The 25,222-nt window shown below is 40.9% G+C and overlaps 1 non-coding gene across 1 annotated transcript; it reads right to left on the minus strand.

The window, feature by feature from the left end:
* Nucleotides 1–669: 669 nt before the first annotated feature.
* Nucleotides 670–777, minus strand: LOC114897361. Its single transcript, XR_003794086.1, has one exon. It is a non-coding gene; the product is annotated as a U6 spliceosomal RNA (small nuclear RNA).
* Between the last annotated feature and the right edge of the window lie 24,445 nt (nucleotides 778–25,222).

Raw genomic sequence — 25,222 nt, forward strand, 5'->3', positions numbered from 1 at the left:
TTAGAGAAAATTCTTCACACAGAATTTTGAGCCAATAAATGCAGAATCAAAGTTAAAATTTTAAAAACTCCATTTTGCATCCCCTAATGAAATAGGTAAATTCAATCAAATCACCAGTAGAAACTGAAAACATTAGGTGAAAAAAAGTTCACTAAGCAACTAGACATTCACATGACACCAGCAAATCAGGTCCCAAATTACCTGCTAATTGCAAAAGGACTTCAGAGATACAACAATCAAAGGCAGTGCCTGGTACTTGATTGGATCTTGGTTTAAAGAAAACAGCTATAAAGGATATTTGGGAGAAAATTATAGAAATTTGAATGTGAGCTGGCTACTCAATGATATCAAGGGAACTATGGCTAATTTTGTTAAGGTAATAAGGTGATAAGGTAATAAGGTGATAATCCTTCAATAATGTATTTTGGACAGAATCCTTATCTGGGAAGATGTATATGGTAGTATCTAGCAATGAAGTAGAAACGTTCAAATTATTGAGAAAAAATTATATATATCCATATAGATAAAGCAAATATGTTAACAACACACCTATGTTGTGGGTATATAAAAGTATTCACTGTAGGACTCTTTCTTGTTCTCTGTATGCTTGAACATGCTCGTAGTAAGGTTTTTTTAAAAATAAATTCTAGTTTAATTAAGGTGTCTGCTAAAAATATGGAACCCTTCACGAATTTGCGTGTCATCCTTGCGCAGGGGCCATGCTAATCTTCTCTGCATTGTTCCAATTTTTAGTATATGTGCTGCCGAAGCAAGCACCATAGTAAGGTTTTTAAACTGTGTTGCTTTACCATTAAGAAATTACTTTTGTGAAATACGAATTTTCATTTTCACTTTCTCTTTCAATTTTGGTTTGCTTAATTTTATTTTTTTATTTTGTTTTAGGATATTTTTTTTCCTACGGGTGCAGGGTATTAGGATGACTCTGTGTTTACACGATTGTTTTAATTTTTGCCACCTAGATTTCCAACGCCTCTTCTGTTTTGGCCTGCCATGGTCCAGGTGTTTTCTGTAACTGCATTTTCATTTCAGTTGCTGAGGTCTACACGAGTAAATAGGATGCTTATTGATATAACTCTTCTCACTGGCATTGCGTAGGCCAACATGTATTTTTTCCCAACTTGCCCTCCTGTGATATTACCTTTCAAGAGGACAACTTTGTGTGTATACCGGGGGAAGGGGAGGTGAAGACGCAGGAATGATGGAGAGTAACGAGGCTTCAGTAATATCTAAAATGACTATTTCTTGCGATAAACTGAAACTAAAATAAGTCTTATACGACTAGTGGACATGTAAACTGGTATAACCTTTCTGGAGGGCAACATGACAATACGTCCTATAAGCTTTAATATTATACATACACTCTTCAATTTATACGAATTTGGACTAAGGAAATAGTAACGGATAGTGTTCCTTGAGGCATGAACATCTTTATGGTAAGAACCAGAAATCAACCTAAATATCTAACAATAACTAAATGAGCATACATCTCCTGTTATAGACTGAGTTGTGTCCCCCCAAAACTCATAGGTGGAGGCTCTCAGCCCCAATGTGACTGTATTTGGAGATGGGGCCTTTAAGGAGATAATTAAGGCTAAATGAGGTCCTAAGAGTGGGGCCCGAATCCAATAAGACTGGTGTCCTTATAAGAAGTAGCAATACCAGGAGTGTGCACACCAGAGAAAAGGCCACGTGAAGACACAGGAAGGCAGCTTTCTGCAAGCCAAGGAGAAAGTCCTCAAAAGAAACCATCCTTGCTGGCACCTTGATCCTGGACTTCAACCGTCAGAACTGCAAGAAAATAAATTTCTGTTGTTTAAACCATGCAGTCTGTGGTATTCTGTTACAGCAGACCTAGTAGCCTAATACATCCCCAAAAGGAATAATAATGATGATGGTGATACAAATAGATGCCTATATAGTACTTACTATGTATCAGGCAGAGTTCTACCTGCTATGCAAATATTAATTGATTTAATCTACACAGGAACATTATCGGGGGTTCTTTTATTATTTCTATTTTATACATGAGAAAATTGAATTACATAGAGGTTATGTAATTTACCCATAGCCATACCGCTGGTAAGTAGAACTTGAACCTAGGCAGTCCTCCAGAGAGCTTGCTCTAAAACACAAATTCTACATCTTTCAGAAAACATTAAAAATTATGTTACAGGGCTTCCCTGGCGGCGCAGTGGTTGAGAGTCTGCCTGCCGATGCAGGGGACACGGGTTCGTGCCCCGGTCCGGGAGGATCCCACATGCCGCGGAGAGGCTGGGCCAGTGAGCCATGGCCGCTGAGCCTGCGTGTCCGGAGCCTGTGCTCCGCAACGGGAGAGGCCACAACAGTGAGAGGCCCGCGTACCGCAAAAAACAAAACAAAACAAAACAAAAATTATGGTATAAATGGGTATTTAACTGAACATAAAGATGATATTAGGTATTTTTAAAAGTAGTTTAAAATATACACAGTGATATGTATAATTTCTTATTAGTACGTACATGTAACTAATGTTCCACATATATATGTATATCTTGCAAAAATTATCTGTGGCCATCTCTGAGTGATAGAAATAACAACTCTTTTTTTTTCTCTTTTCCTTTTTTGTCTATTATATATTTTATACAATATATCTATGTTTAGTTCCAGTTTAAATGTATTATAACACATTTGCTTAGAGTGGTATGTTTAAGTAATTAAATAAAGAAGCAGGGTGAGGAATGATGTGAAAGAAATTAATCCCCCTAGATGGGAGGGAGTAAATATAAAAAACAACGTTTTGAGGAGTGGGGTAGAATCTGAATGACGGCCAGGAAGGCTTAGTCAGAGACACCATATTTTGGTTTGTTGAGCATCCAAGGTGGGAACTGAAATCAGCAATCTGCGGATCTTGGATTTAAACCGATATGGTCAATTTATTAATTTGTTACCATTTCTATTGCCTAGTTTAGGATTTATGATTTGACTAAATCCCTTCAATAAAATCACAAATGCTGCGTGAATTAATGACAAAGGAGACAAGTAGGAATATTGTAGCTGTTACAATTGTTACTACGTGCCCTTGCTCCCAGTTATGGAAAGTAGAGTGACAATTATATGTGACCTGGGTAAGACACCATTTAGAGACGTTTGATCATAGCTCAGGAGCTGGCAAACAAATGGAGGGCACAGGAAGCCTTGGGGCCCAGGGAACCCTTATGGGGGGCAGGGGGAGTTTGGTAGTGGGAGGGAAGGTTGGCTTGCCTGGGAGCATTTAAGAATTAGAAAATGAAAGTAATTTCAACTGGCAAGGATCTGATAATCAGAGAAAACTAGTCCCACTGTGCAAGTCACATATCCCCTTGGTGCTCAATTATGGCTATCTATACAAATACTATGGATCATATCCCTTCATGAGGAACTTGAAGGAAGGTACAAGATCTTTCACTGGGCTGGAATTTACTGTAATCAACATCGTTCGAAATCTCATTGCCAGTACTTCTAGGTCATTTCCCTAGGGTCAAGGGCTGGACATAAAACAAAGCTGGAGACAAATTCCCTCAAAGACCAGGGGGCTCATTAAAGTTGCCCGAGCACGCAGAACAAGGCAGAAATGAACTCTTGCAGAAGCCAATCCTCTTTCCCCTTTGACATTTCCCTTTTGGTTTTTCTTACCCTCCAGAGAATTGGGCCGATTACAATCTCTTGTAATTTTTTTTTTTTTAGGAGAATCATATGTTACTCCTTGTTTGTGCTACACTAGCTAGTGCCACTGTGTTATATTTCTTTTCCAGTTCGCATTATGTCATACAGCCAGGTGTTAGATGTTTTCATTATCACAAGACTGGTAAAAGAACACTGACTGTACTGATGTTATATATATATATGGCACACATATATAACATATATGAGAAAATTTCAGCATAACAAGACCGGCAAAGTACCATTACCGTGGGCCATTGGTCAGAGCATAGAGATGTTTTCATTGGACTACATTTTGGGTTTCAGTGTTATTCATAATGATAGTATTTGTCTTATAATAATAATGTATAACCCCCCTATAGTATCATAAAATGCAACATTTTCCAGTGAAGGAACTGAATTGAAAATATAAATGTGAGTCTGAAGCTTCTATAATACCAAAAGCTGCTTGTGTGTATGTGACTCAACTACAAAAGTTAGTTCTCAATGGTGAATGTTTAACAGAATTCCAGAGAATATCAAGGGAGCTTCACCTATTTATTCATTAAACACATTAGCACTTACGATGTGCAGGGTGTCATTCTAGGGTATCATAAGAATGAGTAAAAAAAGAGACAAATTTCTGCCTTTATGAAGATAACATTCTAGTAAATAACTAGTAAATAAATCTGGAAAATAAATAAGATAAATAAGAAACTATATTCTATGTTAGAGAGAGACATAATAAGGGAAGTAGTGCTAGAAGGATTTTCTTAGTGAGGGAGGGAGTTGTAATTTTAGAGAGAGTATAAGCAGGCTTTGGCAGGAAAGAGCTCTCATTAAGGTTAGTGACAAGGTTTGTCTTGTCACTAACCTTAAACCAGGCACCCCCATGCTCTACTCATCTCCAGCCCAAGCACACCTTTTAAATCGTTTGATCACACCTTGCCTAATCTCTTGGTTCTTTCCATAGATCAAAGAAGTAGAAATAAGCTAGAGATAACCTTAGCTTCCCCTTCAGTAATCTTGTGAACAAACTATGTGAACAAGATAACATCTAAAGAAAAATCACGAATCGACAAACCTGCACACAGTGGGGGATTACGATGACCCTGACCCCCATCTCACTGACTGAGATTACTTCCCCTTTTCCCTTTAAAAACTTTCATGGCCGAGCAGAATCTTTGGACATGGTTTTGGGGGGACACTGAGTCCACCATCTCCCCAGATTGCTAGCATTTTGATTAAAAGCAATTTTCCTTTCTACCAACATTTGCTCTCTTGAGATTGATTTTTGAGCGGCGAGCAGCTGGACCTGAGTTTGGTAACAAGAGTAGAATTGGAAGGCTGCCCTAAGAATGTCACTTCCGAACAAATACCTGAAAAAAGAGGGAACTAGTGATGAGACTCTCTAGGGGAAGAGAATTCCAGGCAGAGGGAACAGCTCTGAGGTCTGAGTGTGCCTGGTGTGTTTAAAGAAAAGTCAGGAGACCAGCATGGCTGGAGTGGAGTGACCAAAGGAGAGAGTTGTAGAAGGGAAGTCAGAGACATAATAGGGGCCAGATCAGGTAGGGTTCTTGTAGGTCATGGTTAGAGCTTGAAGCCTCTGAAGGGCTTTGTGCAAAAGGAGCGTGAGGAGTCACACTCACTTCCAAGTAACGTCATGGGCAATGTCTCATATAAATAGTACAACATTAACCAAGTGTATTTTTCTTTTTTTTTTAATAAATTTATTTATTTTACTTATTTATTTTTGGCTGCATTGGGTCTTCGTTGCTGTGCACGGGCTTTCTCTAGTTGTGCGAGCGGGGGCTACTCTTCGTTGCGGTGCGCAAGCTTCTCATTGCGTTGGCTTCTCTTGCTGTGGAGCACGGGCTCTAGGCGCGCAGACTACAGTAGTTGTGGCACGCAGGCTTCAGTAGTTGTGGCTCATGGGCTCTAGAGCGCAGGCTCGGTAGTTGTGGCTCACGGGCTTAGTTGCTCCGCAGCACGTGGGATCTTCCCGGACGAGGGCTTGAACCCGTGTCCTCTGCATTGGCAGGGAAGCCCTACTTTTCTGATAATACTGTGATGAGGTATATAAAAGTTACTTTAAAATAATAAAATATCAAGCTTTTATTAAAGAATTGAGGAGAATGTGTGTCCTCTTTCTATCTAAGGCTGAGAATATCATCTACTATAAGCTGCAAGTTTCTTTAAATTGTTGTTAAACCCCGATTAGTCAGATAATCCCAGATGTTAAGTGGAAACCATAGGCTGCAGAGTAATAATTTATAGTGTATTTATGGTACTGCTTCTTTCTTTTCAAGAAAGTATCTTATTTTCAAATTATCAGCAAGTGAACTGAGTGATGGTGGAGTCATTTGGTCCAACTAACTGTCTCAGAGAAAACAGTTTTAAAATCTGGGAAACAATATTTAAACACAAACACGCCCACAACCATATGAAGGCTCAGAAGAATGAATGATCAACAGCAAGCAGAAACCAGAGGGGAGTCTTCCCTTGAAAGAAGAACTGTGAAGCGTGGGATCTGCAAGTTTGTGAGGGTCAGGTGACAGAAAGCCACAGCCTTACAGGTCTGTCGGTGGCAGAATAACCCAACAGGGGGAAGTCATGGAAGGGAGGGAGCCATACACAGAGACCCCAAATTTACATGGAAAACCTAAACCAACCCTAAGCTATAGATTAAAGCTCTCGTTTTTAGGCGAAACCCTCGGGGAGTCCAGAGGATGAGAAAGTGAGCAGAGATATCAGCTGCTATTCCATACAGAGAAGATAGAATTTTGAGTTTGAGTCTGGCCAAATTAACTGCCTTATGGAACCACGTTTGCCTTTAAGAGGAACAAAATAGAATCCAGGGTCTTTACAACATATCTTTTATAATGTCTGGTATCACTAAACATGTGAAGTCACTAAAAACGTGAAGAAGCAGGAAAATCTGACGCCTGGGTTCTTTCAGACATCACTTCTGACACCAGATGAGGTGTCTGACACCAGATGAGGGTCCCTCCCACCCCGTCGCAACACCAAACATGTGGTATCTTTGCCAACACCAACTCTCCAATTCTCAGACACTAACTCTCTGGAATTAGAGGAGACAACCACAAGCTAAGGGGCTTAGTCTCTCAAGCCTGCCCCAAATTCAGATGCCAGGTGGAAGTCCCAGGGGTACCCATAGTTCTGACTGACCAGCTATAAATCAGTTTGATAATTCACCAGAATGACTCAGGGAACTCAGGGAAGTGCTTTACTTACCAACACCAGTTTATTGTAAAGGATGCAATCAGGAATAGCCAAATGGAAGAGATGCCTAGGGCAAGTTACTGTGGGGGAGGAGGAGGGAACACAGAGTTTCCATGTTCTCTTTGGATGTGCCACTCTCTCAGCACTTTGCATATTCACCAACCTGGGAGTTTTCCAGACCCTGATGTGTAGGGGTTTTTGTGGAGTTTTCATTAGAAAGGTGTGGTTGATTACAAAGGTGGCCATTGGTAATTGAACTCAATCTCCAACCTCTCTCCCCTCCCCAGAAGTCAGGGGTTGGGGATGAAAGTCCCAACTTCTAATCATGGCTTGGTCTTTCTGGTGACAGGTCCCTATCCTGAAGCTGTCTAGGAGGTCCTCAGCCAAGAGCCATTTCATTAGCATATCAAACATATCACTCAGGGGATGTCAAGGGCTTTAGGAGCTCTGTGCCAGGAACTGGGGTCAAAGATCAAATATTTTTTATTATATTACAATGATCCATATCAAGGTTTGTAACACATGTACAATTAATATAAAAAATAATACAAAGAATGAGAGGGTAGTTAAATCTATACTGTTTCAAGGTAATTATGTTTTATATTAAGCAACATACCATTAACTCTAAGTAGATTATGAAACTTAACCATGCGTATTATAATCCTTAGAGCAATCACCAAAAATATAATGCCAAAATTTTAATTACCAAATTTATATATTTTATATAAATATAAAGTATAGCTAAAAAGTCAATAGAGGAAACAAAATAGAATCCTAAAGTATTCTATTATGCCCTCAAAAATACAGAGAAGGAGCAATAAAAACAGATGAAATTATGTATAGCTTGTTCACTTTGTTATACAGCAGAAACTAACACAACATTGTAAAGCAATTATACTCCAATACAGATGTTAAAAAAAAAAACAGATGAAGTAGAAATAAACAGCAAAATAGCAGACCTAAGACCAACCATATCAACAATTACATTAAATTTAAATGACTAAGCACGTCTATAAACACCAGAGATCGACAAGATCAATTTAAAATGTTTCAGAAAGGAAGTCCTACCTCTATACCGTCTGCAAAAGATGCACTTTAAAGCAAAAATGCAAATCAGTTGAATGTAAAGTGATGAAAAATTTCTTATCAAGCAAATATTATTCATATGACAGCTGGAGTACCTATATTAATATCAGACAAAATAAACTTTGAGACAAGGAGTTTTATTAGAGATAAAGCATAATATTTCATAATAATAAAAGGGCCAATTCATCAGAAAGACATAATTTTAAATGTGCATGGGCTTACTTTTATTTCAAAATACATGAAGTCAAAACTTACAGAACTAAAGGGAGAAATAGACAAATGCACAGTCATAGTTGGGGATTTAGAACAACAGGACAAAAAATTAGTAAGAATGAAGAAGATTGGATCAATGTTTAACCATCTTGACTACATTACATTTGTAGAACACTGGCCCCAATGCAGGATATACATTCATTCTCAGGAAACATGAGACATTCACTAGAATAGATCATAGTCTGGGCTTATGAAAGGTTTCAGAATACTTCAAAGGATTGAAATCTTATAGATTATGTTCTCTGATCACAAAGAATTTAAATGATAAATCAAGAACAATAAGTTGGGGCTTCCCTGGTGGCGCAGTGGTTGAGAGTCCGCCTGCCGATGCAGCGGACACGGGTTCGTGCCCCAGTCCGGGAAGATCCCACATGCCGCGGAGTGGCTGGGCCCGTGAGCCATGGCCGCTGAGCCTGCGCGTCCGGAGCCTGTGCTCCGCAACGGGAGAGGCCACAACAGTGAGAGGCCCGCGTACCGCAAAAAAAAAAAAAAAAAAGAACAATAACCTGTCTAAAGAAGCCATAAATATTTGGAAATAAAACATTAAATTTCTATACAACCCATGGATCAAAGAAGAAATCACAAGAGAAGTACAAATAATTCTTATTTGAATGATAATGAAAATACAACAAACACACCAAAAAGTCATGTGATGTAGCTAAAGCACTGCTTTAAGAGATATGTAAGATTTTAAACGCTTATGTTAGAAGAAAGATTTGATTTCATTGATCTTTATGATGCTAGAAAAAGATATGTAAAATAACTCTTAATAAGTAAAACAAAGAAAATAATAAAGACCAGAAATCAATAAAATAGGGACTTCCCTGGTGATCCAGTGGGTAAAACTCTGCGCTCCCAATGCAGGGGGCCTGGGTTCGATCCCCGGTCAGGGAACTAGATCCCACATGCCACAACTAAGACCCGATGCAGCCTAAATAAATAAATATTTAAAAAAAAGAGATCAATAAAATAGAAAGAGAAATAGAGAAAACGTTAAAAGCTAAATACCATTCTTTGAAAATATTAATAAAATCAATACTCCCATGATAAAACTGGTTAAGGGGAAAAAAAGAAAACACAAATTACCAATATCAGGAATAAGTAAGGTCTCATGATACAATGTCCATATGTAAAAATCAGTTATATTTCTGTATACTAGAAGCAAAAAACTGGACATTTAAAACTTAATTCCATTTATAATAGCATCGGAAAACACAAAATACTTAGGAATAAACAGAACACAAGGTGAGCAAAATCTCTGCACTGAAAACTGCTAAATCACCGAGAGAAATTAGAAAAGACCTAAATAAATGGATAGCTATATCAATTCATAGGTTGGAAAACTCAATATTGTTAAGATATCACTTCTCAAATTAATCTGCAGATCCAATGCAACAAAAATCATAATATTGCCAGGATTTTTTAAAATAGAAATTGAAAAGCTGATCCCAAAATTTTTATGGAAATGCAGCTGACTTAGAATAAGAAAATAATCTTGAAAAAAAGGAGCCAAGTTCAAGGACTTACTATCTGCCTTCAAAAGTTAATACAAAGCTGCAAGAATCAGTGCAATGAGGTACTGGCATAAGGATACACAAGTAGATCAATAGATCAGAATGGAGAATCCAGAAATAGACCCACAATTATGCAGTCAATTGATTTTTGACAAAAATGTCAAATCGATTCTGTGTGGGAATGGAAAGTGATTTTTAACCAGTGGCGCTAGAATAAATGGACATCCACATGGAAAGGAAAAAAGAATCTCAATCCCTTCCTTATACCATATAAAAAAATAATTTTAGATGACATTAGATCCAAGCTTGAAAAATTGTAGCTTTTAGAAGAAAAGAACATAGGACAGCTTCATAACTGGGGATAAGTAAATATTTCTTAAGCAGAGAAAGCAATAATCATAAAAAAAGAAAAATGATAAATTATCAAAATCAAAAACTTCTGCTCATGAAAAGATACTGTTAAGACAATGAATTGACAATCCACAGACTAAGGAGAAAATATTCACAAAACATATATCTGACACAGGGCTTGTATGCAAAATAAAGAATTCAATTTTTAAAATTGGTCAAAGGGCAGTCACTTCACAGAAGAAGATATACAAATGACCAAAAAGCTCATGAAAAAGTATTCATCGTTATTAGTCATAGAGGAAAAGTTAATTAAAACCACAATGAGATACTTCTACATACCCATCGCAATGGCTGAAATTAAAAAGTTAGGCAGGGGCTTCCCTGGTGGCGCAGTGGTTGAGAGTCCGCCTGCCGATGCAGGGGACACGGGTTCGTGCCTAGTCCGGGAGGATCCCACATCCCGCAGAGCGGCTGGGCCCGTGAGCCATGGCCGCTGAGCCTGCGCGTCTGGAGCCTGTGCCAGGCAACTGGAGAGGCCGCAACTGGAGAGGCCACAACAGTGAGAGGCCCGCGTACCGCAAAAAAAAAAAAAAAAAGTTAGGCAAATACCAAATGTGAACCAGGATGTGGAGTAGTCAGAACTCTCGTACATTGCTGGTGGGAATGTAGAACTGTATAACCACTTTGGAAAACTGCCTGGTATTTTTTGTGTGTGTGTGTGGTACGCGGGCCTCTCGCTGTTGTGGCCTCGCCCGTTGCGGAGCACAGGCTCTGGAAGCGCAGGCTCAGCGGCCATGGCTCACGGGCCCAGCCGCTCCGCGGCATGTGGGGTCCTCCCGGACCGGGGCACGAACCCGTGTCCCCTGCATCGGCAAGCGGACTCTCAACCACTGCGCCACCAGGGAAGCCCTGCATGGTATTTTTTATGAAGTTATATGTACACCTATTCTTCAATTCCCCAGTATTATTATTATTATTATTACATTCCTCATTATTTATCCAGCTGAAATTAAAACAAATGTCCCCCAAAAGACATGTATAAGAATGTTTATTGCAGCTTTTTTCCCAATAGCTGACAACTGGAGACAGTCCAAGTGCCCATCAAGAAAAGAATGGATAAACCAGCTGTGGTATATTCATACAATGAAATAGTACTCAGCAAAAAAAGTAATGAACTACATATATACGCAATCATACAGGTATATCCCATAGACATTAGGCAAAGTGAAGAAAAAAGATACACAAAATACACATTGTATGATTCCATTTATATGATGTTTTAAAACAGGCAAAAATCATCGAAGATGACTTAGAAGTGTCACAAGGGAACTTTCAGAAGAGATCAAAATATTAGATAATAGGGGTAAGGGTTGCACAGATATATCCACTTACTAAAACTGTACAGCTAAGATTTGCACATGTCATTGTACATACATTTTAGCGAAATGACAAATAATAATAATCAAGTGAGGGGTAGGGAGTAGGTAGAGGTATAGATGGTACAAAAATAGCAGAATGTTGATTGTTTCAGCAGGTAATGGGTATACAGAGGTTCAAGACTTGATTCTATTTATTTTTAGTACATTTGAAATTTTCTGTAGAATTGTTTTTTTTGTTTGTTTGTTTTTTTGTGGTATGCGGGCCTCTCACTGCTGTGGCCTCTCCGGTTGCAGAGCACAGGCTCCGGACGTGCAGGCTCAGTGGCCATGGCTCACAGGCCCAGCCGCTCCGCGGCATATGGGATCTTCCCAGACCGGGGCACGAACCCGCGTCCCCTGCATCGGCAGGCGGACTCTCAACCACTGCGCCACCAGGGAAGCCCTGTAGAATTGTTTTTAAAATATTTAAAAGCCAGGATATCCAATATTAGGGCAGAGACGCTAAAACTCCAGGCACTGGCCTCCAATTGAGACACTTTTTCTAGATACAATTTTTTTTAATAAGTTTTTTTTTTAAATACTTTTAAGGAAAACAGTCTCCGAGTTGAAATGTACTTCGTGGCCTTACCATTAGCGTTGCGACAACAAATACCTGAGTGCCCACCATGCCTATGTTCTCTGTTGCACAGCTCTTAGGAAAACCCTCAAGGTTGTGGGTGTCCCTGGGAATGGGGAGCTGGGAGAGTTTTCTTGGGAGAGACATTAAAGTGTTGGGAGCAGGTCCCATAGGGAACGGGTTACCTGGAGACCTGACTTGCCCCAGCTGTAACCTTCCTTGAAGCTGCCACCACAACCTACTCAGGGTGTGTGGTTGTTTGTTGTTTTTGTTGCTGTTGTTCTTCTCCTTCTCCTTTTTCTTCTTGTTGGACCCGTAGAGACTCCTGTGCTCTTTACCAAAATCCTGTAAAGATAGAAAGGGATTTTTGTCTTGTCAAAGCAACTTTTTAACATTCTTGGGGCTTCCCCTAAGAGATTTTTCTGGGAAAAGTAAGGGATGGGGCCTCTTCTTTTGCTATGACATGAGCAGCGTATGGTTAGCAAATGGTTCTGAGCTCTTGGTTCTTTCCTGTCCATCAACCCCAGACCCCAGACCTGCTCCTGCCAGAAATGGGATGCAATCAGCAAGCCCCACCCTTCCAGCTTTCCATCTAGCCTTTGCATGGTGCTAATGTGAATGGAAGTAGATAAGAGGACATAGATGGCTAATGTCTCCAAACTGTGCATCACACAATGTGACAAAATCAGCTATTGTCAAAGCCCCTTCCCTCAAGGTCCCTGGAGATAGTGAGGGAGAGAGGAAGGGAAAGAGAAAGACTTGATTAAAAAGGGAGACAGACTTAATCCAGCAGTCTGACAGTGAGTCTTAATCCCATTCCTTCACAGTACAAAGGGTTTATACACACTCAGATGTAGAAGAGCAGTGAAACGCGCCCTCCCTCCCCAGTAGAAAGGATATTTAACTTTCCAGGGGCCTTTGCCTCTCCCTGAAACAATATGGTAAGAGCAGTCTGAGATGAAGGAGAGGGGAACTGAAAAGCACTTCTTCCACTGACACGTTCCTAGCCATGCCCAGGAATCCCCCCCAAAACAAGGAAGCCCCATCAGTTACCCAGAGATTTACCTTTCTCTTAACACGCTTCACCTTTTCGCATTGTATCAGTGATCATGTCTAGTATAGTTTCATTTGGTTTGAAAAAATTCACCTTTTAAAGCAAGATGTCTTTGAGTTTGTCCCTTTTCTATCTCTGTTCCTCCCCTTTCCCCCATGACACCTCCAAATACTTTAGTTAAATTAACTTATCTTTTCTAAGAAGGTTGAGGGAATCAGACGAAGCAAGGATCTGGGAGGAGGGTCTAGACAGCAGAGAGCACAGAAAATTGTTTAAAACCAGATCGAAAACTGTCTCTCTGGCTTCCCCTTTCTCTGTTCTTCCCTCTGCCAAGTAAACCTTTTCTTGATTACAGTAAACACCTTCTTAACAGATCAAAATGAATGATTTTAAAGGGAGTTGCTTACTCACAAAATTCATTATGGTAATGCCTCGTCTTACTCAGCGGAGCCTGCTTCCTCCCTGCCTCACTTTGATCTGCCACTGTGGCCCTGTCTGTTCCCGCAGCTCATCTACATTTTGTTGGCGTCAGACTTTTTCAGTACATATGCCTCAGGTTGTGAACAGCCCAGTAGCATTAAAAGAGCCAGGCTAGAGACAGATTTTCCTCCCCATACCTTAAAGATATATATTTTTTGAAATGTCCGCGACAACACATGTTAGATGTTTAACTCTTCCTTCCCACCCCTGCCCCCCCGCATTCATCTCTTTACTACCTTCCATGAAATTCACCCCATGGTAGATTGCTTTTCACTGGATCTCTCACGTCTGCAATGCAGGTTTCTTGCAGAGCATGATTTATTATTAAAGATGGAACAATTTATAGTGCGCCAGCCTCCTAAACCTCAAAGTACCTTACATATGCATAATGAAGAGAGTCAGGCCACCTGACTCTGCACCCAACAAAGCCACCTGGACCTGTAAGAAGCCACTTCCAAAATGAGAGTTGTTTTGTCTGTGTGGTCTCCCAGGACTGCTCAGGCTGGCATCAGTATCTGGATACAGCAGACAAGTAACTGGGTCTCTAATTTGTGATGAAATAACTTGACCTTTGGTAAGGCAGAGTGTTTCGATCTGATTTCTGCAAATGACTTACTTGGGGGGAATCTCTCTCTTGCTCAGTGTCCTGCTCAGTAAAACTGATGGAAAATAACGTGTTTTGTTTTAGCATCTGCCTGCATCCCCTGAATCACCAGTGGCCCAACTCAGCCTCCTAAATGCCTTTTCTCAATCCTTACTCTCTTTGGTCTCTCTGCAGCATTTAGAACAAAAGACCAGGCTCTCCTGAAATTTTTAAAAAACTCTTTCCTCTCCTGGCTTTTATCGTGCTAGACTCCCAATCTCCTTGCCTCTTGGACATTCATTTATTTTGTCAACACTCTCTTGTTAGGCTGTCCATTTTCTGGTCCTTCTTTCTTGTTTCCTGCAAGATCGTTAATGGAATTTTCTCCCTTGCTAATAACAAGGATGACGACGACCAGGTAAATTCCGACATGCCTGCTATGTTTTGTAATTCCAGTGTTTCCATGCTATTGCCTCATACCTCACAGATACCCTACGAACAAAGGTGGGGCACCTCACCGCATTTTACCATTATCACTTCTTTCACATTCTGCTTGCCTAAATTGTTGCTCTGTGAAAGCAGAGACCATATCCATCTTAGGTCCCTTTGGTGACCACCTGGCCCATGGGAAGAGCTACAGACATAGGTGGGCATTATTAACCTTCTTTTACAGATAACACTGTATTTTACTGATATCCCTGATGTTTGGAGAGATTTGCCCACAGTCACAAAGTGTAAGAATGTCAAATAGCATCTAGGTTTCTGACTCCAAGTCCATTTATCTTTTTATTACTTTAAGTTGCAAAATACACTGAAACCTGTATTTCTCTCTGTCACACTACAGAACTGACAGCCAGTCTTCATAAAATCATGGGAGGGAAACTAAAGCTTATCTTTTCCTGAACCCAGCACTTCACAGATTTGAGTTTTACGTCTCTTGGTGAATCAGATACTTGATGTCAATACTTCTTCAAAGATATTTTTAATACTTGGTTATATTAGGGCTTTAGTGAGTACCTTCTCCACATTGTAAAATCCAATCAAGCAATTATGCAAATACTTTAGCTGCTTGGCCACCATTTTACGCAAACATTTCTCAGCACTGAGCTTGGTGTAGACAAACAGCTCAGTAAATAATTGTTAAATTTTTAAAAAATAATTCTTTGGTTGTGGTCACAGTATTCTGATCAGAGGCCATCAATGGAGGAGAACGGAAATCTTCCGTCTCTCTCCTTGCTCTGCAGTCAGTGTTACTGACTCAGGTCCCCTAGCTCTCCAGTGAGCCTTCTTCCTACATATTGCCCTACTGTGTACCTTTTGCCTGCCCTTCTCACCTGCTGCCCGGATTTTGAGACACTGCCCTTCCTGTCTTTCATTTCATTTGGGTCCAATCACTTCAACTCATTCAGATTTCTGGTTCTGTTTCCCAAAGTGCTGGTGACCCCATTTTCTCCAGTTCACTGTCACCGACAAGTGCAAAGAGTTGGGTGTCTCATCCTTCAACCTCGTTCCAAAGTAGAATCCTCTGGGTCATCCTTTTCCATCTCCCTGATTAGAGCTGAAGTCAGGTTCAACAGACCCAGAGAACTCATGTGGATAAAATGGCAGAGAAGGAGAAAGGGGGTGCATGCCAAGTTAAATCACATGTATGGGGGGTAGTCTGTTATTAACATGCGTTAAGCACTTGGGCATGCTAAGTGCTTAATACATGTCAATAACTATAATAATAAGACACATCTTGAGGAAATGGCATTGTGTTTATACCCTCCCTGCCTAGGTAGCTATTTAACATGGTCAGTGCGACATTTGGACTCAAGCCAGTTGGTACCCAGTGTGATCTTTGCTAGGAGATGACTACAGCTGCTACAGCTTAGGAAGTTCTTGTAATGCTTCCCAGTGCCCAGCAGGGAGATGCAATTGTCCAGCGAATAGATTGAAGGAAAGGACTAGGAATAGAGTTTCTCAGGCAGCATTTGAAAAGCTAATCCTTCCATTTCTAACAACAGCTACCAAAGGAAATGAAAAAATGCAGTGCACTGTGCGAATCGAGATGGGAAATATTCAATAATTTATAACACTTCTACAACGTGTTTCCTATAAAATTTAACCAAATTGAATTTTCTTTTTTTTGCGGTACGCGGGCCTCTCACTGTTGTGGCCTCTCCCGTTGCAGAGCACAGGCTCCGGACGCGCAGGCTCAGCGGCCATGGCTCACGGGCCCAGCTGTTCCGCGGCATGTGGGATCTTCCCAGACCGGGGCGCGAACCTGCGTCCCCTGCATCGGCAGGCGGACTCTCAACCACTGCGCCACCAGGGAAGCCCGAATTTTCATTTTTATACCAGAGAATCTTCCTACCTCATAACTGCATGGCTATTAGGTATGTGCTTAGTTAGGAAGACTGGAAGAGAAAACAATTATTGATGGGTTAGAGGTTTCCCATAGAGAGGGGCATTATTGAGGCAATATATGAGATGGAAAGAGTACTGCTCTTGGCATCAGGTCATCTGGGTTTTACCATAGCCTCCCAGAATGACTAGTTTCGTAATATTTGATGAGTCTGAAAACCTTTCTAAGCCTCAGTTGCTTCCTATATAAAATAGGAATAATGATCACTCTCCTACCCATTTATAGAGCTGTTTTGAGAAAAATAAGAGATGATGCAGACACATAGAAATGGATATTCAGGTTTTGCTATAATAATGCTGCATAACAAACAATTCCACAATTTTAGTGGCTTATAACAACACTATTGCTCCTTTGCGGATTTTTAGATCAGCTGTGGCTCAGCTGAACTTGGCTGGCTTTGGGTTCAAGTCTGCTTAGGTGCCTCTCATTCTATGACCCAGGCTGAAGGTGTCATGGCCATTTAGGCTATACTCTTCACATGACCACTGGCTGTGATGCAAGAGAGCAAGTGGAACCTAACTGTGGCTGTTAAAGCCTAAACTTGACAGTGACACTCACTTCGGCCCACATTCCACTGATCAAAGAAAGTCGCAATGTCAGGGCCAGTGTCAATGGGACAATGAAGCGTTCTCAGTTCGTAGAAAAGCCATGGCCTGGATGGGAGGGAAGAAAGAATTCTGAACAAATACAACCTATCACAGTGCATGGAATTGCTCTGAAAACCATAAAGTAACATCTCGATGTTAGGGTGGTAATGATGATTACTTGGTTGGTTCATAGTCAGAAATTGTCTACAAAAGATGGATTTGGAGCTTTGTAGGGAAAGAAACACTCAAGCACTTACTTCCTCCTATAAATGTTAACAGTTCTTGATCATAATCTCAAAGGATGCATCTCCAGCTAACTAAGCATGCATTTAAGAGCTAAACAGATACAGGTTGGGAGATACTGACAGGGTCTGATCAGGGAGCACAGCTTCTTGATTCTTCTGTCACTCCCAGGAGGGGTGTTGGAGTTGGGAGCCTCTGCCAGTTCCAAAGGAGGAACTGTCAGGACACAGGCAGCTCAGAGGGAGGGCTCACCAAGCCTCTTCTACTGCAAGCAGCATCACATGAAAAGCCATCACGGGTTCCTCATATAGTTTCACAAGCCATGTCCCCTGGCTGTTCTGTTTCTACAGCAGATAATGTAATAACCAGTCATCTTGCTTATGTAGTTACGCTCACTGATACTACATGACCAGATTGAGGATACATGTGATCAGACACCTCTTGTGTTACCAGGCCCAGGAGGGGTAGAGAACAAAGGGTTGGCCAGGGCTCATACCCCCTTCACAAATGCTCCTTAAACTTGCAAGGGCTTGCAAACTGGAAGAAGTGACGGTATTAAGGACCAAAATTATATGTCTACTTGGCAAATCAGAGGAGTGGCTGGAAATAAAAAGGAGCCATTTTGACAGTGACATAGGTTAGTAAACACACAGGGATGAAAACACAAATGAAAATTTCATAGACAAGGGTGGGCCAACAATATACAAATGTGATTCGGAAAGATAGGGAGTCCCCATGGCGAAGCAAACACTTATTGTGAGTTTTCCAAATGACCTTGATCCCAGCCCGCCAGAGCAGCATACATATCCCAGCCCAGACTGACAATAGTAAGCACAGAGAGAATTCACTTTTATTTAGGGGGACAGAGTACAGAATAAAAAAGAAAGTTAAATAGAGCATTCTGCAGTATAGACATCATTTATTCAAAATACATTTTGTCTAGCATTTATTATGTTTTTGCACTGTGCTGGGTGCTGAAGATACAAGCATGAAGGACAAGGTCGCTACTCACAGGAACGTATAGTCCAGTCTGTGTGTGTAATCCCTGTGTTCTGCATGTACACGAAACGTCAGAGATGGACGTGAAAACGATAATTGCAAAACACAGTGGTAAGTGCTTGAATCAAGTTCACCAAAGCCGTATCTGTTTTCTCTCTGTCATCATTAGCCAAGAGAAAACTGGAAAATTGTGGGAAGAGGGCCAGTTAAAGCCAACCCAGAGATTCAGATATTCTTCAGATTAGATCAAGTGTTAGACCAGACTGGATTACTCTGGTTAGTGGACCTAGAAGTCCAAACAAGATTAACGTGAGCTAAAGGGCTGGAAGAATCCAGGGGAGAATGATTGTCAATACAGGAGTCTCTCTGACTTTGGGGCAGGAGGCACGGTCTGTTCTTGCAGAGGATGTGGAGATGGCCTGCCCTCAAGATGCATATGGTCCAGGAGGGATTTTTTATGTACCTCATCTCCCTAACAATCTGTAATGAGATTTGAGAGCCTGAGCTGTATTTCATTCCTTTTTGTACTACTCCCAGCCTCTAGCAGAGTACCTAGCCTGGAAAGAAACAATTTACATGAGAGATATAGGAATAAAAAGAATTGGGAATGAAAGAATATAGATGGATCTGAAAAGTCTGAAATTTACCTACAATCCTGGGCCATGGATGATTTCCAGACATATATGCCCCCTGGCTTTTGTTTCTTATCTTTCCCTTTAGTGTCTCTATTACTTGCTGAAACCATGACTTGCCTACCATACTCTCTATAGGGCCAGAAATGGAGAAGAGTCATTGAAATGGTATCATGTTACTATTGACTTAATCCTCTGTTCTCATTGTCATTTCTGTTTGTCACTCTGGGCTTAGGACCAAGGGGGAGGAAAGGAGAGGAAAGAGGAAAAGTATGTCAGGGTAAAGGAGAAATGATCTGGCAGGATTTGACTCTGCTCAAGAGAAGAAAGTAAAAAATTGTATCATGGAGAAAAGCATGAAGCTTAGATGTAAACAGAGCTGGACTTGACTCTGGACTCAACATCTTACCCATTGAGCGATCTGTGCCAAGATAAGCTCTCTGAACCTTCATTTTCTTGTCCGTAAAATGAATAGAATATTATCTGTTCTGTAGAATTTAATGAGATGTGTATGGAAGTATTTAGCTCTGCGTCTGGTGGGTAGTGAAAGGTCGATTGATCAGACCCTTCTCCTTCCACCATAATAGGGCTGTTCTTCAAGTCTTAAATTAAAAAAAAAAAAAAAAAGCAAATAAAGCTGATCAAATATAATGTGTTTCATAAGAAACCTTGCTCTCAGAAAAACTCAGTTAGTTACCATGGACTATTTCTGCCCAAACCTACAAAGTCACAAGGCAAAAATATCAGCAGGAGAGGGATGTGTGTGTATCTATAAACCATTAAGAGGATTACATGAGTTAATGCACGGAAATGGTTTGAATACTGCCTCGTACAGAGTAAGAGCTCAATTAACATTGTTGCTGCTGTTGTTGTTGTTATTATTATTATCATTTGTAACCGTATCCTTATTATTGGCTAAATTGGCCACACACATTTCTTCCAAATAGCTGACCAGGCTCATTAGAGATGATGGATCCCAAGCTTTATAATTCAAAGGCTCAGATGGAGTGAGGGTGTCCAGGAGGGAGAAAGAGAAAAATGCATGGTTTGTCTCTGAGCACCAATGTTTCTGGTAGTAGGACACTGATCCTCTTTATGGCTACCGGGAAAACTAAACTCACGTGACAATCATTTGTGGACCATTTCCAGAGGGCCTGCACTTGCCTTGGACAGAGGCACTCTGGCCAGTTTCCAGGAGGATTGACAGAAAATCCCAGTGAGTGGTTCAGGTCTGGGATTTAACCCTCCAACCTCTCTAGGAAGGAGGTCCCCCCCTTTTTAATATAGGGGCAGGAAAGCTGTAGAAATAAGGCACAGAAGAACATTAGAAAGCATTATAATTATCAGTGTTTTAAAACACCATAGTTGCTATGTTACTTGTTTGACTATGACTCTTTCACCATCAAATGTGGAACACCTGTTTCTCCATGTACATGAAATGTGGGAGAAGGTCATTACAAGACTCATTTCCTCACAACTGGAGATGGAAGAGTGTAGATTTCCCATCTCTTTGTTGATGCTAGAATCAGCCTCAGAGCTACGCCTCTGGGTAATACTACATAGGCCCAGCAGCTTTTCTCTCTACCTACTTGACAATAATGGCACATGAACTCAGACTTGATTTCAAAGGGATTTTAGCTGTAAGGGAAAAGGAAAGGAAGTAGGCTGAAAGACGACGTTTTTTGTGACCAGTTCTCCACAGATGCAGCAAAAATAAACAGGATTCAGATACCGTAGTTCAGATTCCCTCATATCCTGGGAAAGCAGTAAGGAATGAAGATAATGGATCTTGCCCATCTACCCTCCCCGTCTTAGCTCTACTCCTCCGGCAGAGGTGTGTCTGTAACTAGAACTCTTTACCTGGCCTCCTCAGCCTCCTTAAGGTAAGAACTTGAAATCAGAGCTTCCTCTGCAGGCTTCAAGTGGGAGCAAAGGACTCTCAGACAGAGACACAAACCCAAAAGCCTCTCTCAAAATACCTTCTCGTGTAAGACCTCACAGCAGCTTAATTAAGTGTAGGGAAAACTCAGGTTGGATATCAAAAGAGATTGATGATTTGAGTTGATAGAAAGGAGTTCTCAAAGCTCTAAGGAAGTCACCCCATCTTTGGAGAGCATAGTTCTGAGCCCCCATATAGTCCATGGACGGCAGCTGTCCCAGCCCTTAGTAGAGACGTGCTTTTTGTTGTGGCATTAACAGTGCCTTGGCCAAGGCCATATGGCCAGGCAGGAACCGTGTCCTTGGGGAATTGGTGCCTGAAGGGATTGCTGGATGTGATACCATTTCCACTGAAACAAATTTTCCAATCTGCTTCTTCAGCTATTTGTTCTCTGTCCGCAACTTCACAGGTGGCCTTGGCTCCTAAGAGCCGGTCATCAAAAGATCATGATCAATGAGAACCCTTTGCACAGAGTACAGACCACCCGCCTAGAAAATGCCTCCGTCGGCATCCTCCCCCTTCTGTTTTCTAGGTCCAGAGTTTCACATGATTTTCTATTCGTTTCCCTGATGCAAGCTAAGGGTATCAGTCTGTGTTCTTAGATTTAAGTATCGAGGTCAACAGCATACAATGCCTGCCCACCTCACAGCTGGGAGGGCTGTAGTGGACACTCTTCTACGCTTGATGTTTTCATTTCAGCTCAAGGCTTCCTCCCTCTAGTGGGAGCAGCAATAAGGATCATTAGGGTAAGGCAGCTGCAAACATGAAGCAGGGTTTATCATGAAACCAAAGACTAAATCTTCACACTCACCAGACCTAGCACGGACTCAGCTACCTCTGGGCCTCTATGTGCCTGCAAAGTATGATTCCTGCTTTAAAGCAGTCGTTCCCCAGTGGCAAGGGCCAGGGGGGTTGCTAAGATCAGATGTGCCCTGGTGTTAATGCTTTGAATTTACAAAAGGTTGTTTGTGAAATGCCCTGAAGCTTTATTTCTCTTTCCTGGATGCATGAAATCCTGGATGGTCTAAGGATGGGGCTGGTATTAATAGAATGAAACCTCAATTTCAGAGCGTGCCTTGCAATAACCTCTTTGATACAGGAACTATGTTAGCAGAAGTAGAAGTCATAGAGAGACACATGGAGCCATTTAGGATGTCAGAAAGAGGGAGCTTTAAAAATAAATGAGCTAAGCTAGCAACAAATGAGCTGGAAATGTAAAACATGCATCTGAATCTCTTGGGTCAAAGGTAAGGAAGGGAAGGGGGATTGATTCAAGTTGGGAGAGGGGAGAGCTCAGCGTGGAAAGAAAAGGAGAGGGGAAATGGCTGGAGGGTTTGGAAAGCAGAGACCTCTCCAAAGGGGAGGAAACACTTGAGAACACAGAGAAAGGCCGGAGCCATTGTGCCAGCGGGCATCAAACAGACATATGTGCAAGCGCCCACATGTGGAAAGAGGCTTCCAGCAGCCACGACTTACCCAAACACTGGCCCATCTTCCCCAGGGAAGCGGGAAGAGTTGAGAAAATCTATTCTGCGCCCCTTGCAAAAAACCCCTTCAGGGTCAGCTTTGCTGACAGGGGCTTTCTCTTCCTCTGCTGTTCTCATTCCTATTATAGAAGGTTTAAATGACAAACACACATGCGCGCGCACACACAGACAATACCCATCTCCCCACTGAAAAAAAATAATTCGGGGAAGGGGAAAGTGCAGTTTACTGGGATGCATAATAGTAATAGGCTTTTGTTAAGAGATGGCTCTCTTGGGTAGTCTTAGTTTTTCTTTTCTATCTTTAAAAAAAAAAAAGCATGTGATTTAATTTTTAAATTTTGAAATATTTTTGACTTGTACTTTTGGTTTATTATTTCTGTATCTGAATTTATTTACTTTTTGTAGTAAATACATCAGTAGCGATAGATCCCATTATTTAGAAGTTTTCTACCACACTGGGAAATCTGGGGGGAGGGTCTGATTCACCCCACTACCCTCCCTAAGCTTTTCCTCCCCCTCCTGCTTGCTGAGATCTGAGCTTTCTTTCTGGAGCTTTTGTGCCGCAATTGTAGAGGAAGACAGGCCTGGTTAAGTGACGCAGTGACTGAAGGTCATTCACCCTAGTTAGTCTAGCAGTCAGCAGGGTTAAGTGATGGAGAGAAAATTCTTTTCAGCTGTGGGAAGCTTGTTTGGAGAGTAAGGGTTTTGAATAGAATTCCTAAAGGAGGGATGGGAGGTGACATCAAGTGAGAAAAAAAAGGCGAAGAAAGATGTATAGAAGATACTAAGATTTTATCATTTTTGCTCCTGGTCCAGGAAGCAGACAGATAGAGACTGTGGCCAGTAGCATCTCATTCACATACTCCAATACTGCATTATTCATAAAGCTCTGTGTTTTGTTCTCAGTTGTTTGGTATTACAAGCCAAATTCATTCATTCAACAAATCATTGTTGAGTGTCTATGTATGAGCCATGGTAACAAGGTAGGTCTTGTATTATGCACTTCTTGACAAATAAATAATTCTCCTTAGTGATTTTTTTCTGGTAAGAGCAATACTGTGATTGAAAGTAGATGTTTAGATGAATACATACAGAGGATAATTTTCCAGGCCCAGGTATGTAAACTCATAAAATCCCCAAGTTATCAAGGACATCAACAGTCATTTGTCCTGTTTCCCTGATAAGTGATCTCATACTTTTCACCCCCATTAAATATGCCCCCTGAATGCTTTCAGTGGCAAAGAGACCACTCTGTCTCAAGACCACCAAGTTCTTCTTTACCGTAGCTCTGATTGTTACAGAATTCTTTCTTACATTGAGCTAGAAGTTCTCTCTCTATGACTCCCTTCACTGATCCCATTTTTGCGCACCAGAGAATGTTTTTCCCACATGGCAGCTGTTCCTTTACTGGAAGATAATCCTTATGTACTTCCCACCATCGATGCTTTTCTAGACTCAACATGCCACATGCATTCACACGTACCTTGAATATCATGGTTTTCAACTCCCTTCACCAATCTTGGTGATCTACAATTTACCAATGGTCTTCTGAAAGTGTGGCAAAAAATATTCCAAGCATAATTTCTGACCATCCTAGGCCATAGTGAGGCTCAGTCCCCTTTTTTTGAAATATTCCTCCTTTATTAATGCAGACTGAGTGTGTATTAGATTTTATGAATGCCTCCTCACAACGTTGGCTTGTACTAAGCTTATAGGAGATGATGGTTCCCAAGTTGATCATGTCCTTACCCACTGCCCTTCCAGTCACATCGCTGCCATTTGTACACATTCATTTAATGTCTGGACTCAAACAGAGGTTCTTTGCACTATTACATTTCATTCTTTTAGAACATACACATTATTACAGCTGGTTGAATTATTTGGGAGTCTTTTTTGTCATCTAGCGCAAAAAATCTCTCTCCTAGCTGCATCTACTGGTCTGCAACTACCAGCGTGTCACCTACATCTCTGGCCAATTTATGATAACTATTGAATAGAAGAAGATTTCAAGAGAGCCTTCTCTGTGAGGAAATCAAACCATCACTGAAAGCAACCTAAAGACCACTCTTCACTCTGAACCTTGACCAGTACCAGACCGAACACTAAACATGTAAATCAGTGTTGACTTGATTACCAAGTAATCTGACAGTCAAAGACCAGTGCAACTATTTTATTTTGGCAACCCAGTTTCTGGTCAATTGTACCTTAACCTAATCCTCATAGCTTGTATCAGATTCTTTTTAAAAAATGGATTCGTGTTCCTTGTTCCTTGAAAAATATTGGTGAATTTACCCAAGATTTCTAAAAATACGGTTGGTTCCAATGATTCCAAAGTTATTTCTGGGTATGACCTCTTCCTAATTTTAACTTAACATTTCTAACTGACTTCTAGATATCATAGAATTTTCTATTTTGTATTATATTTATTTATGAATATAATACCTCCCTTATGAGGGTATAAGCTCCTTGAAGGCAGGCACTGTATGTGATTCATCTTTGCACTGCATGTGGAATCTAATACAGTACTTTAAACTGAATCACTGAGCCGGTATAAGTAGAGAATAATACTATTGGCTTCAAAGAAGGAATTTAGGACAGTATTTTGAGGTTGAGGTTGTGAGACAAAACACAATCTCACAAGTATGATTTTTCTTCCAGATTTAAAGCAAGC

This window comes from Monodon monoceros, unplaced genomic scaffold (assembly GCF_005190385.1).
Source record: "Monodon monoceros isolate NGI ecotype Baffin Bay Population unplaced genomic scaffold, NGI_Narwhal_1 Super_Scaffold_16, whole genome shotgun sequence".
In the NCBI taxonomy this organism is placed as follows: domain Eukaryota; kingdom Metazoa; phylum Chordata; class Mammalia; order Artiodactyla; family Monodontidae; genus Monodon; species Monodon monoceros.